The sequence below is a fragment of the Macrobrachium rosenbergii genome, chromosome 50 (genome assembly GCF_040412425.1).
Source record: "Macrobrachium rosenbergii isolate ZJJX-2024 chromosome 50, ASM4041242v1, whole genome shotgun sequence".
NCBI lineage: Eukaryota > Metazoa > Arthropoda > Malacostraca > Decapoda > Palaemonidae > Macrobrachium > Macrobrachium rosenbergii.
In genome coordinates, this window is record NC_089790.1 from 7,519,132 (window position 1) to 7,538,415 (window position 19,284).

The 19,284-nt window shown below is 37.7% G+C and overlaps 1 protein-coding gene across 1 annotated transcript in view; it reads left to right on the forward strand.

The window, feature by feature from the left end:
• Positions 1-206: 206 nt before the first annotated feature.
• Positions 207-19,284, forward strand: part of LOC136832575 (cytosolic carboxypeptidase 1-like) — a 198,322-nt gene continuing 179,244 nt past the window's right edge. Inside the window, exon 1 of the mRNA XM_067093648.1 lies at positions 207-341. The gene's annotated coding sequence lies outside the window, so the exon portion shown is untranslated. The remainder of the gene's footprint in view (positions 342-19,284) is intronic.

A 19,284-nucleotide genomic window follows, 5' to 3' on the forward strand; every position in this document is an offset into this window, starting at 1 on the left:
CCGGTGGCATTTGACAAGTGTGAAACATATGGCTCCCCTGTAACCATGAGTTTTATTTGTTTACATTCACGGTGCATCGCTTTGAAAATCTCCCTTTTAATTGGCTGGAGATGAAACCCTCTTTAAAAACTCGAGCGCCATTGGCCCGTGGCTGAGGGGCCCCTGATTTTTTCAACCAATGGGAAGCAAACCCATTTTACTGGGTTAAGCATTGTTTACTTCTGGATTTGGCCTGTCAGCTCGCAGCCACAATTGCAATATACGGTACACCTGTCAGAAGAGTCTCTTCGGATGAGTTTCTGTCGTCAGTGACCAGGAAACCTTTCTGCGTGATTTTTTAGGTAAGTGTAGCGCTCAGGTAAAGGGATTTGGGCCTAAGTTTACGTTTAGAATATTTCGTTAAAATATATTGTTCTGATTTTTGCCGAAGCTGCCCACCTTCGCTTCGTCGGTAGGCCTGCTGCTGCTGACCAGTCCTAGCCCGAGCTCGAAGGAGGTTTTTGTCCTCTGTGCGTATTTAAATTTCTTAGGATGCTGTGGATTAAAAAGTTTGCTTATGCAGTTTAGGAATATTGTTAAGAGTTGTCAGTCGATACAGTAGTTGTTACAGAATGAGGACAGTACAGTAGACCCTGGTAGCCTAATTGGTAATAGCCAGGTAGCCTATGTCACTTTAATTTTATGCTAAATACTTGAACCATATAGCTTTCTGAATTGTCTTCTTATGTTTTTTTGCATCTCTGACCATTAGTGTTGGTGCAGACCATTCGGTTTTGTTTTTTCCTTCCCCTATCTAACAGGTAGTGGGAACCTGAGCCAGAAAGGTGGAAATGCAAAATCTTAATATAATTACTAATAAAAATAGTTCTTACACATCAACCATCAAACAGTCATCAAATGCATATGGTAGCTTAACTTAACTATCACCAACTTAATCTGAATGAGGGAACCCTGTTCTGACCTGTCTGGGGACTGACCCACCCTAATCTAACCTAGCCAAGAGCACCCTAAGTCTCCCAGTGAAAATACAGGGATGTATCCTAATAAGGCTACCTCACCTAACCTCATCAAGGTAGAACCTGTCAGCCAGACCTGATCTAGGCCATACAAATTATTGCATTACCAATTATACATTTGCATTGATACCCATATTGGCATTTTTAAGGATAGATCTACAACATTTACCTCAAGTTTGGGAGGTCAAAGGCTGTGGTTCATCTAGGGGTGGGGGTTTTATCCTCCTCCCATACTTGGATATGGACATGACCTGGAAGTTTTGAGTAGGGAACTGTGAAGTTGTTCCTTCCTCATGACTTGGTGAATATATATGGGAAATTTTAATTTGTAACTCCTAAAAAGTGCAATTTAGACAAAATGTTAACCAAGCATTACAAGATGACTTGGGTATTTGATTAAATATTTTTCTTTTCCTAAGGAAAAAGCATTTTGACGCAGTCAGTTGTGTAATAGGAAGGGATGATGCCTCCCCTTACACTTGCATTTTTTTGGGGTCCTTTTTCCTCCCAGTTCTCATGTTCATTCTTCTCAGACTTCCTGATCTGTGGTGAGGAGTCCCAACACAATGCAGCTCCAGCTTCTGTAGCTATCTCAGCTGCCCTCCCTCTAACTTCTTGTTGAGGGCTCTGCCCTCACTTCATGTAGTGTCCCTGCATCTCTCCAGCCAGCAAGGCATTTTAGACATTGATTTGAGTCCTTTCTCCCTTTCTTTGTAGACTGTATTGATCAGCAGAGGCAGATTGGACTTTGCCTTTTAATTTGTTTGTTACACCTATTCGCAAGATCTTCCTCTTAGTGTGTTTTTTAATAAAAATAAGGATTCTTTTAGGCCTTTTCTTAGTTTCTCAGCTACTGCTCTTGGTAAGAATGATTATATTCCATTTGGGTCTTTATCTTCTTCAAGATAAAGACTGTAACTGGAATAGTTGACAGTACCCTTCACTTGACATTCAACTGGCCTCCGTCGTCCTAGGTCTGCTCTTTGGTCAAGGGATCTTTCACCAAGTTTTGGGAGGATTTTGAAGTCTTTATTGCAAGTGATGATGAGAATCTGGATGGCTTCTTTTACCCCACCATGTCACAGAGGAGTTTTCTGTGAGGTAACTGTAACCTGACAGTAGAAATAAAAAGATCTTGATATTATTGAAGCATAGCTATCATAGAATCTAATTTCTTTATACTGTACTATATGTAAAAAGAGTGTTTTGATACCAAAAAATAATTTAAAGATATGATTATTTGACTAAGAGTGTGAGTTGAAGAAGAATATCACTCTCTTTCATCTGAGAAACAGTAGTGCTATTTGATGTGTAGGAAGTTAGAGGATCAGGGGAAGTAAAGCCGCTAAAACTGGTTGTGCTACTAGATCTAAAATATGAGCATATTGGATATGCCAGCCATCAGTGTTTAGGCCATCTACAAGAGGAATCTCGTGATCCACACTCTTTAAGTGTGAGATTGCTGAAGGTAGTCCTGGAAGATCTGGTTTAGCTGAACTCTGATATGCAAGAAGTATTATTAAGATATGCAGCAGAATGTTAGCCCATACAAATTCTCAAAGCACTATTATTCTCACACTTTTTCACTGAATGAAAATGTTCAGAGAGTGAGCACACCATAAAATTGTGTTTGTAAGCTCATTTACATTTGCGTATGCATTTAGTAGCAAGAGTTAATATTTCAACCTCCATGTTCTGAGGTCTTTATCCAGTCTAGGCATGAAATGTTGCACTGCCTATGAGAGGTTCAGTCCATCTAGCTGAATTGTTATTAAAACTAGATATGAAAAGATAGGTACTTAACTAATGTATAACTGACCACCTTTAGAGTACCTGAATCATTAATTAGACCTTGAAACCAAGTACTGTATACATCATAATACTGTCAAAAGATTCCTGGAATATCTGTGTTCTATTGCTTAGAGTAATCTTATTCCCATTATGTAATAATTACAGTGTCAAGCCGAGAACACTGACTGCAACTAACACTAAATTACACAACTCAAGGAAAATCATAAGCCATGTTAGAATATTGAAGATAAGTAGTCTGTGATTAACTGGTACAGGCATGACCAGAACAAAAGAAGTGAGACCAAGCCTAGCAAAAGTCAGTGAACTTCTCTAGCAAAACATACAAGAGCTGCTAAGCTATCCATGATTATTTTCATTTGAATACCAAGCCAAAATTGGTATAAAAAGGTCTAATTCATAACTAATGAATAACAGAGCAGAGTGACTGTTCAAATTACTGTAAGAGGATAACCGACTGTGAGGAGCAGGAGCAGTAACAGTGAGACACTCACTGAGAATTGCTGATTATACTTATTTTATTATTAAATTTAAGGCCTAAGTGACCCAGGTTATGGTAATTAAGGCAAACCATCAAACAAGATAAGGAAATGGTGGCTGAATTAGTGAGAAAAAGAAAAAATCATTGAAGGATAAGCATGATGAGTATAAACTGGTCAAGTTCTGGATAGCAAAGTCTGTGGGTCTGTTCAGGCTGGCAGACTGTTGATAAGGGACTTGGGAAACCACTTGTGCAACAGCCAGTTCTGTGCTGCTTGATTTTTCAGTTTGATTTTGATTGGGAGCTGATGCACATGAAGGCAGTTGTAAAGTGATGCAGTTTTAGTGCCAAAGCACTCTACAGATACTCTTATTGGCTAAGGCAAGTCATAATAAAGGCTTATCAGGAGACTGTTGAATCACAGTAACTGAATTTTGAGGCCAGGGTTCATGAGATCAGAGTGGTACCTATATTTGCATTACTGCATTCTACATAACAGTATGGCATTCAAATTACTGTACCTGCCCTTTAAGTCTGTATAGAAGTAGATATTGTTATGAATTATACTGTACCTCTTACAAATCTAATACTGTACAGTAGTCCCTCAACTTATCAAATACTCCAGATGCTGGTCCTTCTGGTAAATAACAAAATCTGATAAGTAATGAAGACCCTTTAGTATAGCTTACTCGCAAACATTTTCAAATTATCCCTTGTCCTAACAGTCATTTAAAATAACTTATAGCCTACACTAAGCTGTACATGTATACTTAAACATTCTGTGTAAGAGATGTATCAGGAGATACATAAAAAAGGTAGAGTACCAGATAACCAGAATAATTTACCTGATAAGTAAAAGCACTTGATAAGTTGAAGTATGTCAAGTTGTAGTGGTACTGTACATCTGCAAGTTTTTGTTCAAGAGATTTAACTCGAACATTTATTGACACTGCCAAAACTGTCGCTGCGTTGTGCTAAGGCATGTTCCTGTAATTCTTCACCTTAATCCCCAGCCCTTTATGTATGTTCTTTAGCAAGAAACCCTTAGAGTTTTGGAATGCTAGGTTCTTAGTTCTAGTAATTTGTTGAGCTTCAAGGCCCTGACCTCACGGTGCCGTAAAGTGATTGATGTGATAAAACAAGTAAAAGTTTTTCAAGCTAAAAAAGTATTTTTCTATACAAACCCATTACAAAATTTGTTCATGGCCCTTCTCTTGACCCCGCTTTCTCCTTGGCAGTAATTCAGACAGCACTTGTAATGATTATATAGTACTGCCAATGGAGGGTGGTGTAACCTGGATATGCAGACAAGGAGGTACGAAGTTTTCCGCTTGTGTGTCTGGAAAATGAGTTGATGCACATGTAAGGCTACTGTAAAGTGATAAGTTTGTATAAAAAAATAAATTTTTTGTATAAAAAATTTTAAAGTATATTTCAAGTGTTTGACCTGGCTGCAGAAAGGTCCTGTTGGAATTTCAAGTCTGTTATAATGTTTTACGAACCTGCCCACCTAATTCTCTATTTGGTCAGTGCAAAAGTGTTGGAATGTGTTGAAACAGGTGAAATTTTATTCTTGTAAATGAAATTTTTTTCTATACAGACCTGTTACTTTTACATTAGCCTAAGTGTCCTCCTAAATTACCACTCAGTTTGGAGTAGGTTATAAGTAGACAGTCCATGAGCTGTTCTGCAATTCTGGATCTGTACTACCTGTGGAGCATGTGCTGTACCTGAAAGTAGACAGCGCTGCTATTCCTCTTCTGTTTTCTAGGAAAGTGTATGGAATTCACACAGACATGCAGATAGGCCATGTACAAGTATTGAGTTTGTACGGGAAAAAAGATGTGTTACTAAGAATTTCAAATATCCAGGTATAAAAAAATCTAATGTCTAAAAATAAAATGAGTTTTTCTATGTAAAAACCTGTTATTTTATGCTAGTGTAATCTGTGGTAGAGATCATCTCCAAACACATCCCGAAGCAGAAGTCTCCCCTTTACATACAACTGAGTATATATGCAACCAAGTCCCTGAGTACCCTTTAATGGGACAATGGTTAATATCCATATAAGTAGTCTGAACCAGTTGCAGCCATGAGGGGTATAAGGAAGGCCAATTTTTCATTAAGTAATGGGTTGTATATGAAATTTTATTAATTAACATTGATTTTTATTATACAAATTCATCACTTTACAATAGTTTTAAATGTACACCCACCCATTATCTAGACATGTTCAAAAACAAGAAAAAGTGTAGCTCCCACCTTTTTCTGCCCATGGAGCCTCCAAAGTTTCCTGCTAATGGCAGTAAGGTAATTCAGAATGTTTGCCTCATTGCTAAAGGCAGGAATCCCTTTTCAGGAGAATGGTATTACCCAAAGAGTAGATCAGTATCCTAATATTCAGGAGCTCTGCCAAGGAAAGCTACCAGCTTCCTGGCCCTGGCTGAATTATCAAGACTTCATATCATTGTCTGGTAGCTTGCTAGTAGCTCCAAGGATACAATCTTTCCAGTTTATAGCTACTACCATCTCCCTTAGAAACTTTTCGTTAGGGCAGGGACATTTCAGGGTAAAGGTTCAGTTACTGGAGGAACTGTATGGGCTTGTGAGATTTAGCCCACTCGTAAAATCTTCTCCATCTTGCATCAGGAAGGGAGAAAGTAAGAAGGTATGAACTTGTAGTTTATCTTCTTAAAAAGTGATTATGTGTATCTCTGTTGTTGGGGAATGAGTGTTGTTGCTTGTGGGCTGACAAAAAGAGTCAGTCATGAAAAGTTGTTCCTTAGAGCTTTAAAGAGAATCATTAGACTGAGGAATCTGTCATCATTGTACTTTTAGACCCGACTTGGTCTAATATTAAGGGGTGAGCAGCTCGAGACTGCCTTCATGAGTGATTGCGGCCTTGCTCGAAACTCACCAGATTCACTTGACGCTGCTTGCACAGGAAACTTAGCACTGTCCTTTTGTGAATGAAACCACACCTGGGTGTGACTTACATCTGAATTGTAAGCTTATAAAAGCCTGAACTGGAAGGTGAAGGGTTGCTAAGAAAAATACTCTGCAAGTGGGTACTCTACTAGCACAAACAGGCTCTCGCAGGAGAACCCAAGTTGCTAAAATTAGTACTGGTGTTAGACCTGTAGTAAGGAATGCAATCCAATGATCCCCTATTATTTGACCTGGAAGTGGGAGTCGATTGAGCCTGTTAAGTCTGCAAATGACCTGAGAGGAGAGAATGAAATGATAAAGTGTGACTGAGATGACCTAGAAGTATGAGTTGAATCCCATGTATCTTTGACTTACTGCTCAATGCATGAGCTGTGTGGTTGGATTCGGTGAAGCGCAGGCTTAGGAAATTTTTATTATAGCAGCAAACATGATGAAGTAGTCACTTGCAGAAGATTAAATATGTACCTACTTAATTTTACCTGCAAGTGGACTGCAGGTAGAAATTGGGGTTTATTATTAATATCAGTTAATTCCTTAGGAAATATCACAGTTATAGGTGAAATACTCATGTGAGACTGATTGCTAGTGCTAACAGAAGCACTAACCCCTGGGGTCACAAGGAGGCGTATAGAAGAGTACAGGTATTTTAGAAATGCTACTAGTGGGAACATCTATCTTTTCAGTAGGCTCAATGACTGAAGTAGCATTCTCCATGTGGTAGCTCTCACTGTGAAGGCTAATGCCAGCTACAAGGCTTATGTACATGATCAGGGGCACGGGGGTTTGGGATTGGGGAATGGATGGATAGACAGATAGATAGATAGATATTCCTCTTTGCATGTAGCAGATTACTTGCCCTCTTGATAGTGATGATTTGCTTCATTGAAAACAATAGGGTTTTGTTCATCCACATGCAAAATTGAAGCTCAAATCAGATGGAAAATCCTGGGAAAATGGGACTGCAGGCGTTTTTCTTACAAAAGACAAAAAATTATCAGTTCCACCGCCATAGTCACTTAGGGACTTGGGTATGCACTCAGATAGGTGGGAAGGGGGCCTTCTCATCTTCTTGGATGTGTTTGGATGTGACTGCTGCCGCAGATTAGGCTGAAATAAAGTAATGGGTTTGTGTTGAAACAGCTCATATTAATGTGGAAGATTGCCTTTTAACCCCATGGGTCAATTTCATTATATGAGAAGGAAAACAAGCTGCAGAAGTAATAAGAGATAGCTCATTTTCAATCATTTAGCAATGCTTTTATCCTGCTTTTAGATGTGCCAGTATATTCCAATCTCTGCCTTCAACAGATAGAATGACATGTAAAATACCAGTTGTATAATACAAGAAATTTTTTTTTTAACACATTGCATAAACATCATACAGTACTTCTCAATAACTGCACTAGCAACACTCGGTTAATTACCATGCTCTAGCTGTAAGACATTTGCTTTAGATGATCTTTGTCGTCTTTTAGATTATTAAAAAATGTTTAACATTTTAATGAATGTGTTAACTAGTATAATCTAGTTGCTACAAGGTAGATGAGTTTAGGAACAGGCTTTTAAACAACTCATACAGAACATGTTAGTTAATTAAGAAGCTTGTCTTGAAATAAGTAAGGGTAATTGATGGCCTGTGAGCTAGGGATATTAATAATTAAATAATTCAATTGGATGATGGAATTTATGAAACCTTTTGCTTCATAGATAATACTATAGTCCAGGGTTATACTAGCTTCATATAAATTAATGGTTACTCTTATGATAGGTATAGAACTGGAAGAATTTTGTCATAGATAAATATTATAAAACATTAGGTTTTGATTACTTTACATTTAATATGCTTAACAGTATGCAACATTTTCGAGTAGTCAGATTTTCTTTATAGCTGAATCTTTTCATGTATGTATTGCCACATTACCTGTATGTGCTTAGGTTAAGTATTGTATGGTAATGGGTGAAAAGCTCCTCTATTAAATGATCCTGATGTCTTTATAGGTAAGAGCCTAGATGGCTGAACAGAGTGATGACCTACAAGTCAACATTAAAGAAGAGGTGGATGATGAGGTTGGAGAGGAGGGCTTTATGACCCCGTCCTCAGGTGGTAATTCAGGTTCACCCCTCGATACTAAGCCATGCCTTTTACCAAAAGGGGCCATGCGTGGAAACGGACGATTCATGGATGCCTTCAGGGTATTTCAAGTTATGTTGCATAAACATCCTAGTGGTACAAGTGTGCCAGATGGCATCAAGGAAAATGTATACTTTCTCTTAAATAACGAAATAAACATGGCTCGTCGAGGAAAGGGAAAATTGTGCCGTTACTTAGATGATTGTGGTGCTTGGTCTGTCAATGCTTCATGTAAATCTCACCATTACGTCATACGAGGCGAACAGCTTGATAATGTTGACCTAAAGGCAGGGTTATATTGTAAGGAATTGAAAGGTCTTAAAGTTCCTTTAGACCCTCAGCCATCGGATGATGAGTTGATTACTTTCAAACGCTACTATGTTTCCCTGAAGAGGAGCCCTACGTACAGGAAGAGAGTCTCCACAGTTGCCAAGTGCCCAAACTCTTTGGCACACTTGAAGTCTTTAGCTGTAATTGAATACATTGGATTATTTCACACAGATAGTGAGCCAGCCGAAGATCCTCTTGCACTCTCATCTAAAAATAATGTTAATGACAAGGTGAAATTGAAGTGTACAGGATTCTTAACCCCACCAAAATATCCATCATGTCCAGAGAGCAGGTTTATGGAGAGCAATGAAGGCTTTTTAACTACTGCTGAAATCTTTCATGTGATGCTTACAAAGGAGCCAATTGGCCAGGACATTCCAGCTGGGATTAAAGAGGATGTTTATTTTCTCCTGGACAACGGGCAAAACATCAATCGAAGAGCAAGTGGTAAAAGGAGTAGATACTGGGATGACTGTGGCCATTGGTCTGTAAATGGAAAGAGTAAATATCTTAATTTTGCTATTCGGAATGGAAAGCATCTGTGCCATATTGAGATAAAAGATGGACATTATTCTGAGATAGTTGAAGGAGCCCGAATTCCTTTGGTGCCTCAGCCAACAGATGACAATCTAATTTCATTTAGACAGTATTTTGTTAACCTAAAAGAAGATGCTAGTTATCGCAAGAGAGTTTCTCTTGTAACAAAGTGCCCAGAATCATTAGCTCATTTGAAAAATTTAGCTGTAGTTGAGTATCTTGGAAAGTGGCCAATTCCTGCTATGGATCCTAGGCCGGGTAATCAGGCGTGGAATCAGACAAGTGAAAATAATGAGGAATTTGTTGTTTGTAGTCCTGATATTCATTCGTTTGATATGGATAAATCTGATGCAGAAAAGTCTGTAAAAACAGATGAAATTGCTTTAGAAAATGGACGATTCCTGAGTGCCGATGGTGTTTTCCATGTCATGCTGTTTAGGCGTCCTGTTGGGGACTCTGTGCCACAGGGAGCTAAGGAAAATGTATGTTTCCTTATTGACAATGGACAAAACATAACTCGTAAAGCTAATGGTAAAAAGAGTAGATATTCAGATGACTATGGGATTTGGTCTGTGAGGCCTTCAAGTGACACTGATTATTATTTGATTCGTGACAATGGACATCTATGTTTTATGAGTTTAGTGGAAGGTGTATATTGTAATTTAAGTAAAGGAGAACATGTCCCTCTTGAGCCACAGCCCACAGATGACAATATCATAGTGTTTAGTCGCTACCGAGCATCACTGAAAGGCGATCCAGATTGCCGTAAAAGAATCTCCACTGTTTTAAAATGCCCTGATTCAATGTCTCATCTGAAAAGTTTAGCTGTTGTTGAATATATTAGGTCAATATCAAAAGTACAACTTAAAGATAACCATCAGCTTCTTCAGGAAGGTAGTAGTGACGGGAAAAGCATGATTTGCTTGAGTGAAACAGTGACTCAGAATGACCTTGCACCAGTTTCTTCAAAGTATGTTGTTCCAAATCATTGTAGGTTTCTTGATGGTAACACCATATATCGTTTTTTCTTACATGGGAATCCTGTTAGTACAGATACTCTGAAAGGAAGAAAGGAAAACTTGTACTTTCTCTGTTATATAGATTCAAACCTGGTCGTTGAAACTGGTGGTAAGAAGTGCCCTTATACAGATGAATGTGGACCATGGATAGCGAAGCCCTCATGCAAGACCCACCGTTACATTGTTTGTGATGGAGAAGAACTCGATTTTGTTGACATGAAAGACGGAATTTATTGTAGAGAAATTAAAGGTGTTCGCATACCTGTGGAACCTCAGCCTAATGAGGAAGAAATCATAACATTCAAGCGATATTATGGGTACTTGAAGAGAAACCCCAATTACAAAAGAAGAGTATCAATCGTTCTTAATTGTTCAAGAGATAGGGATCATTTAAGGAAAGTGGCTGTTGTTGAGTACATAGGTTCATTTTATGGGTGAATGTTTGTTCTTTCTAGGAGGGTATTTTGAGGAATACTTGAATTTGTAGTAATGTGGATTTGATGCTTTAGTAACTTGGTGCTCATGCAAGATAACATTGATTCATGCAGTGATCAGAGTGAAATGCCCATTCATCTACAAGGTTCAAAGTGCACATATAGGGAATGTGTTCTTTACATACAATTTGTATAGATATGAATTTCATTCTTTTACTGTTAAAAGTACAAAGCATAATTTTAAAGTGTTACACACAGTATCAGGACAGTTTTTGTGTGAATTTAAAGCATTTCTTAGTAGAATGGAAATCATAGGAACATCAAAATATATAGATATATGTTTTGCTTTCGACAAAAGGAGGGAAATTGAAACCACATGTATGTTTGTTTCTTTACTTGCTAGGCTTAGATCATATAGCAATTGGAGGGTGGACATGTAAATGGTCGTATTGCAGAGGCATTAGTAGAAACTTGGCCTGCTGATTTGTAAAGCTGTCTTTATTCTCTTCTAAGTTAAAATTTAGGATATAGTAATTGTTTGTAGTAAGAAAGTTAATGGAAAAACTTCAAAGTTTTTCATAGAAAGATTATGATGTTTTTAACGTAGAGTATCATCATCTATGACTGAAACAAAGTTGCTCCTAGGCAGTGGAATCATGCACTGTAAGTTGGAGCTTAGTAATCCTTCTCTGTAGATCATCGTCATCATTTTAATACCCCCCTTTATATGTACATACTGTACACATTTGTTCATAATAACCCCATAAATCATATTATGCCCACTTCACAGTCAGTGGTGATCTTCAGACTCTCAATCTTTTGTTCACAAAAGGGGAAGAGCACACTATTGCAACACTAGTGCCACCTGCACCCTCAGGCATCCATTTACCAACCACTTCCTAAGTTGAAAGGTTGTTGAGCTGGCAACAGCAGTCTCAAGTGCTGATTAGCTTATTTAAAAAAAGTGACATTGATAGTTATTCCACTTCGTAAACTTATGCCACTCAAGTATATTTTATACTTTTATGAGTGTGGTTTGTAGTATCATACATAGCTCAAGTAGTAATGAATTTCATGCTGTTGAAAAGGTTATTTATCATATTTTTATACTGTGCAAACAGAAAGTGGATATCTTTTCTCTGATTTATCTTTGAAATTTTTTTTGTTAATGTAACAGATTTTTTCATTATGGCTAACTTTTACTTGTAATATTGATGTTTTCTTATTTTTTAAATTTTGAACACTTCATGATGAAATTTAACTCTTCAGCTGTAAAATGACACAAATGATTAATGTAGCGTGGTGCAAAATGTTACACAGATCAAAGAAAATTATTGCTAAGCATTTTTCTTCAGTGAAGGGTGAGCGTTCTGGCACAGACAAGCTTCATATTGTTATCCTGAATGATTGAAAATATTGTTGTCTAGCTCATGCCAAGAGAATGAGCTATGACGGCAGTCTTTTCACTAATTTTCATAGTACTTTATGATAGCCACCTTTTTTCCATTGGTATTGCATTATGCTTAATAGCACTAGTAGAGGAACTTTCTTCAGAGCCATATTACTAATTATAAAAGGCACAAATTCAACGCTAATGTAACAGTGCAAATAACATATACACAAGTGCCCATTTGAACTTGCTACTTAGTGCCTGGAACTAGCTCCGTCACACAGCCAAACGGTGGAACTAGTATATATACTTGAACATCATGTACTATGACAATATTTTTTATATTTTTAAGCTTTCAATGTTCTACTGTACTACAGTATGTATTTTTATGGCTAAGTGCTGGAACTATATACTATACAGTACTGTATATTGTACAGAACAGCTAAACATCATGTAAGTAAGACAGTATTTTTTAACATTTTCAAGCTTTGAAATATTTTTATACTGTACATAACATTGCTGTACATAATTTTACATATTTTAACATTTGTTTTTATTTGGTTTAGCACTTTTTTAAATTGATTTTTGTATTTTTATGTTTTAACATTTTGTTTTGGTTTTTAACAAAAGCCAGTGTAACATGAAAAACTCCAAAACTTGGAATAACATAACTGGAGGTGTTGCTGTTTACAGTTTTTTGTATCCAGTGTGTTCACTAAGTTTCAGCAAACTTGTCAAGATTATTCAGGTGGGGCCTGTCTCTCACTGGCTCTTGACAGTCCCCGCTCTTGCGTGCATTGGCTTGCTGTGGATAGGTGTTCTCCCTTTATGTCACCAAGGTGTACTGTATTGGTTTGCTGTAGAGGGTGGTTTGGACTACAGTGTTGAGGCCTGTTCCTGCTGTCTGCTGGCTTTGCTGGCAATCTGTCGTAAGGTAACTATGAAGTCATCTCCTCTCTGATAGCATGTCGTGCAATTTTAGCACCTGGGTGCCTGTTCACCTATCCATTTATCTTCCTGGCAGCTTGCCATGGGCCATATCTGCTGCACACTTGATTTACCCCTTGAGCTGTGGTTACTAACCATGTGTCTTTGCCTTGCAAACTCCACACTTTCTTCATCCATGGCACACATTTGCCATCTTGCTGCTGGGCTGTGCCCCCAACCCTCCTGGTGTTTTCCTTCATTGCCTGTGACTGGATGGCCTACTCACCTCCACCTGCTTTGCTACTAGCTACATGTTAATCTTCAGTCTCTCCACTTCACTTTTATGAGATCAAGTCCATCAAGGGTCGACCTTACCCTTCATATTTTCATGCTTCTCCCTTGATGGTGTGTGACTGTTGCACTGACAGACTGTTGCTCATCTGGCCTCAGGGCCATGTCTGAGCTGTTTTGTGTTGCTACCCGATAGTAGTCGATGTTCACCTTCTTGACTGCTATTAGATTGTAGAAGCTAAAATTTACCTTCATACTCTACATGTGATTGTGCTTGGAATCTTGTTATTGGTGACCAGACCTCTTCAGGGACAGTGCCTGCTCTGATGACTGTACGTACAGTCTTGATTGAGTCTCTTAAAAACTGCGCAATTATGTGTTTTTGTTTTTTACTCCTCCCAGAGACTCTTGAGGGTTGGCATGTGTAGACTGAGTTATCATTGTCCAAGAGCTAGCGGGGCATCAGGATCATGACCGTTAGCAATTGCTACTTCAGTCTTCTTTGGAAGATAAAATTTTGATCATCAAACCTCCTGGGTACTGCCCAATGCACAGGCCTTCCCAGTCACTTGAGTTCATTCATCCTCATTGACATTTTCAGCACTGGTGACTGTTCTTGCTCCATTCACTTAACTGGCCCCAGTTGCAGTAGCAGTAACAGCACCTGTAGTTATGACCACACCTCCAGAAGAAAAACTTTGTTTGGCCAGATTGAGCCTCCCAAGGACAGCTCATTTGTCTGATTGATTTTATCCTGGTGACTGCTCTAGGACCAGAGATCATTCCTGTTACAAGCACAGCTCTCACTGCAGTGATCGCTCCTTCTCCAGTGGCCACTGTTGCACCATTGACTGAGCTAGAAGACCCTTCCTCAAGATCTGATTTTTCATCGTATGCTTTTAAGGCTATTGCTATCGTCTTCATTAGATGGACCTATACCCAGTAACTACATTAAATTCTCGATGTTGTTGACGTGCATGCATCTTCTTAGTATGTGGTGACTTTAACCCTAGTTCCAGTGTGAGGCCAGCCAAAGTCAAGGCTGTTACTGCTTTTTACTGAACAGTTACAATCTTCATAACTTCATAAATTGGGACCATTTCAGATGCAGGAATCATGATCAGGAGAGCCGTACTTGCAGTCAAGTTACCATTGGCAAACTTTTACCAGCAACTTCTATTTCCTCAAAAATGGAGGGGCTTCACAGTGTGATCAGCACTTGCAATTCAGTTTTGGATTATGGAAGTCTTTGTGTAAAAATGGCCAGCCTGTAGTCTATTTTTGTATGGCCTGTAACTGTAGGTATCTAGGAAAGATTCTGTTCCCAGCCTTGTGCAAGTTACAGCTTCAAAATTTATTTATCTGGGTATCTTGGATGCTGCAGTACCCCCAGGTATCCTTCTAGTTGTGATATTGTTTTCATCGTGATGACTTCAGTTAAGGGAATAGAAGTTGGGCATCATCAAAGAGGGGAGACCGCTGTGAGCAGTCATCATTATCTTCCATGTATGTTCTGCTTTGACAGTCTTCATGAATATGATGGAGATGAGATAGTGAGATAGTTCCTTGGGTGTCCATTCATTGGTCATTTGTACAGTCTGGGTTGGGTATTTAAAGCAGCAGTGCAATATCTATGGATCTTTGCATGTCTCCTGTGGTCTCAATGCTGATAAAACAACCTCCAGCCATCCTCTGGGATATTATCTGAGTTTTAGTTGTACTTGATGCTGACAGGTATGCTTTAATGGGACTTTTGAACTAAAGGAAAACTCATGCCTGGTTAACCTTTTATCCAGATTGATCCAGTCTCGAGTGGAATATTTCTACCACCAGCTCCTACGTTGTAGGTTATCAGACTAACTTGGTACGTAGCTTAATAATCAGAGAACCAACAGGCAGTGTGTTTCATAGATGACTGATCTTCTCTTGTTTTGGTGCCTAGGTTTTGTGAAGAGGTTTTCAGTTAAATTGGCTGTCACTGCACTGTCACAGCTCCCTGAATGATGAGGTGACACAGCATGTTTTTTCCAATCCCTGGTTAACTTAATGTTGCTTTCTGCTGTTGGAATAATTCTACACATCAGGATATCACTCTGGGATCATATAATGGTATATGTTGTTCGGCCAGGTGTCAGTTCCTGTCTTTGGTATGACTGTATATCCTCTGGATGTGACTGGGACATCCTTTCAAACTCCTGCCGTTCTGGGACTAAATGGATTGTTAAGCTTTGGCCTTCTTCTCCATTTCCTGTCGCTGAAAAATGCAATTGGAGACATCAGGCAAGTGATTAGAGCTGCAGTCCCGGTCATAGACAGTGAAGGACTGAAGAATTTTCTGCTAAGTTTCAGAAGATGAGGAAGGACAAGTGAGAGCGAGAGCTTATTCACTATTCTTCTCTTGATGATTACGTTATTCAGTTCATAGATGCTGGTACTTTGGGTATCATTTGAACACATATTAGGAGGATGTTTAAGCACTATTTTCTTCCTCGTCTTCATAACCCATTAATGTTTTTAGAGATGTAGTAATCCATATTTTCTCTCTCCTATATCTTGGTTGTAAGTTTGCTTCAGTGCATTTCCTCATGAGTTTAAACCAAGTATGGTGCTTTGCTGTGATCTCTTGGATTCATCAACTCCTTGAGTAAATGTCTTTGAATTTGTAATATGTCTCTGCAACATTACAGTTTTTGAGAGCTCTCCCGGATCCATTAACCCTTTGCAAACAATCTGGGATTTCTAGTGACTGCCTCCTACCTAATTAGTAAATTTGGGTACACAGAAATATGATTTATGGGGTTGTTATGCAAAAAGCTTTTGTATAAAATTAGTTTTTTATAAAAACCCATTAATCATAATTATATTGCCCACCTCCATGCCTCGGCTATCTCATTGTTACATGCTTAGTCTAAATGATTTATGAGGTGGTTGGTGAATGGATGCCCGAGGGTCCAGGTAGCAGTAGTGTCTTGAGAGTGCTACCCTCTTTTTCTTTTTTTTTTAACCAAAAACTGAGTTTTGTAATGTTTGTAATCATTGCAGACCTTGATTGGTGGGGTTGAATGAATAACTAGTTTTATGGTAAAACAGTTCTGTTTTTATCAGTAACAGATTGTTATCGAAAGTGCAATAAGGTAATTACAGTACTTAATGCAGAATGTGTATTAAGCCTCATGAACTTGATTCATGGAAAAGTTTGTTTATATGGTCGTAATTTGGTAGTATATCCTAACTAAGGATATGCACCATTACAGTACTGTACTTGGTTTATGTACGCAAACTTATTGGGTAGCATTGTAATATCAAACTCATGTACTTCATAGTTTAATTTTTTCCTCCCAAAGTATTGCATGTTGATTTTCCGGAATGTTAATGCCTGATATAACTATTCCTCTTCTCACAAATTGCCTAAATGAGTGATGGTGTTGTCGGACTTACTAAGCTATCCTACTAAGTCTGCTGAATTACCTTTAGCTGTTATTTTAAGTACAATCTTGTGTCAAAACTTTACACTTTTCTTAAAAAATTGGCAATAATGTTTTGTCTTTAGGTTTTAAGAAAAGGTGTACACCCCCCCTTAAATTACAAGTGATTTCTTCCAACTTTACAAACCATAGTCATTCATGGATAAATGCTTTGCAATATGTCCTTTTGAATTTTAACAGTGCTGGGCACTGACCACGTATTATTTATGATTCATTCACTCATCTTTTATATCCACATATTAACATCCAAACATTAGATAAAGAGATATTGTGAGTGTGAATGTGTGTGTGTGTTTTGTGTACAAACCTTCTTGGAAGAGGTGAATTTGCATGTATTGGATATCCTGTAAACATTCTCATGTAGAAATATTTATGGTTAATGGAAACTAGAGCAAATGTTCATGAAATTTATCTTGCTCTTTCTGCAGTTAGGTGTACAGTACCACAAATGTAGTATTTAAGAAAGGAAAAGATTGCAGAGTTGCATGATAAAATAACAAAGTTTAAGTGGGGTTAGTGGTTCATGAAAAAATTTACATACAGTCCAGTAGGAAGAAACTCTCTCTCTCTCTCTCTCTCTCTCTCTCTCTCTCTCTCTCTCTCTCTCTCTCTCTCTCTCTCTCTCTCTCATTCATTGACAGTAATTGGCAGTAACTTTATGTAAGTTAAGGTTTTTATAGCAGCAATGTTTTTCCATGTTAACACAAATGTAAATATAAATATATTTACAAAAGACTGAAATATTTAATGGACAAATTATTTTTGTGAATTGCTAACATTCAGAAAAATTTACAAATGTTGCTTTGTAGCATTCTGATACTGTAATTTCTTTAAGTTTACATTACAAAACATCACAATTTCATTATGCTTGTAGAATATTTGAATACTTGATGGTTTTTCTTTCCTCAGTAATAAACTTTGTGTTAGACAATTGTATATAGGTATGTTTATGTGTATATATTTATTACTAGTATACAGTTTTATAGACTTACAAGATATTGTTAAACAAAAAAACATATTGCAGTTTTGTGTCTATGTAGAAAAAGCAGTAGGGACAGAACACTTATTTGAAGCATGAAAAAATCATTATATGAACTTACATTTTATCTACACACTACTGCTTTTTCCTTTTACATTAAAGGGAACAAGGGTGTGATTCATGTATAAAAGGAAATAGTTGTATTAATATATATTTTAAGGGCAGCTGTAAAGAGAAGTGTTTTGTAATTCACCATATTGTACAATATTATACACTATAGAAGATATGTCAATGTGTTGTACTGTTAGATGAGGAGAAATATATTTGTACACAAGATTTAGTTTGTGTATCCTGATATTGACCAGCATTTGTTTTTTCAAAGTACTGTATGTCCCATTAATTACTTCATTGTCAGGATCAAAGTTTAATTTTGAAGAGAAGATAAGTTGAAAGAAGACTAGAAGTAAATTAGGGTTTTTGGGAAGAAATGAAGATTTTGTTAAAGACAGTCTACATTGTGACTTGAATGTATTCTCTTCATCACCTCCTAGCTGCTTTATTTTCTGGAGGAAGGTAGATAGCCACAAAGTAGAGGCTATCAGGGTCTTAGCCAATCATCATCCTTGTGGAGATCAGAACTTTAATGATAATCATCATTGTGTGCTTCTTACTTAGGTAGATGAACTGAACTATTATCATCTGGATTAAGCCTCATACCTGTTGCAGCTTCCATCATTTAGTCCTGAATATCATAATCTCTCCTTCCCCTCCTCCTGCACAATTCGTAGCTCATTTTTGTTGGATGGGGATGGTATCAAAGCAACTACTGTACCTAGGTGTAACCTATAACTAATCCCCAAGTAGTTGCTGTATGGTAAATTAGTTAGAGGTTTGTCATCTTTTCTCTTTCTATTTTCCTCTTCAACCTTTGTCAGGATTGACCTGTGTATTGTCAACACAAACATGTTGTTGAATATAGTGTGGATTACTCCTAGAAAATAAGGGATGGTGAGATTAGACATGATTTTTTCTCACCTATAGACTTAAGGTGAAAGTCTCATGTCAAGCACTGCTTTTAGTACTAGGGTACTGGTTCTAATTTCTATGGACTGATGACTATAAAAGTACCAGAAGTATTGCCTAAATCTGTTTATAAACCTTAAGCTGGCACATAAGAGAGGGGATAATATGCCCTTCAAGTTGCCCTTCAAATGCAGCTTGAGGAAAATACCTGGGTGGATCCTGCCCTATGAAAATTGTTCATGGTGCTCAGTACTGTACTAAAAATGGATAGAAAAGCATTGCCATTAGAACTGGAAAACTACTTATTGGCAAGATGGTCTTGAAAAGAAATATCTTTCAGACAGTCAAGAGAAAATAACTGATCAAGAGAAACCTCTCTAATCTAACTAGGGAGAATTGTACTGATTGTGGTCAAAACCATGCATGATTAAAAGATTATTCATATACTGTATGTATGCCTACGGTAGAAATTAGGGTATTGTA